Genomic DNA, 934 nt, shown 5'->3' with positions numbered 1-934 from the left:
TCCCAGTGAAGTGGGAAAAGTCTTGCAGAAGAGCTACTGATACGTGAGAAATGCCGGAAGTAAACATGCAGGTTTACTATTCCCGAAGTGATGAATGGATGGTTCTTAATAAAGTGACGTGACAGTTAATTTATGTGTCCACTTGCCTGGACCACAAGGTGGTGCCCTAACATTCGGTCAAACATTATTGTGGATGTGTTTGTGAAGGTGCTTCTGGAGGAGACTGATGTTTGCACTGGTAGACTGAGTAAATCAGATCGCCCTCCCTAACGTGGGTGGGCCTCGTCTAATCAATTGAAGACCTGAACAGACTGCCTGACTGCCTGACTGCCTGACTGCCTTCGGCTGGGACAATGGTTTTTTCCTGCCTTTGGACTTGAACTGAAACACTGACTCTTTTTAGGTATCCAGCCTGCCTGCTTTCAAACTGGAACTTATACCATTGGCTCTTCTAGTTCTGAGTCAGGTCTTTAGATTCAGAACCACGCCATTTACTTTAGAACCACGCCATTGACTCTTCTGGGTCTCCAGCTAGTCAACTGCAGATCTTGGGACTGCTCAGTCTCCATAATCACGTGAGTCAATTTCTTATACTAAACCTCTTTCTATGTTTACATATTTTATGGGTTCTGTTCCTCTGGAAAACCCAGACTAACACAAATGACTATAGAACTAAATCCTACGCAATGAGCCTGTTTTCCCTGGATTCCCATTATCAAAATTTTCTATTGGAGGGCAGAGAATTTCTAGTCACTATTTTGATAAATAATTGAACAATTTCAGATTTGATAAAGCAAAAAAAAGTTAAATCAAATTGAACTAAATGCTATAATTAAAATCTTCAGGGAACCATATGTAAAATTCCTTCCTTGATTTATCAATTTTGAACAATAAAGATTACATATATCAGGATGCTATAGGTTAGATGATGTTA

This window comes from Pteropus vampyrus, unplaced genomic scaffold (genome assembly GCF_000151845.1).
Source record: "Pteropus vampyrus isolate Shadow unplaced genomic scaffold, Pvam_2.0 Scaffold51, whole genome shotgun sequence".
Taxonomy (NCBI): Eukaryota; Metazoa; Chordata; class Mammalia; order Chiroptera; family Pteropodidae; genus Pteropus; species Pteropus vampyrus.
Note: the sequence above shows the minus strand (reverse complement) of the source record.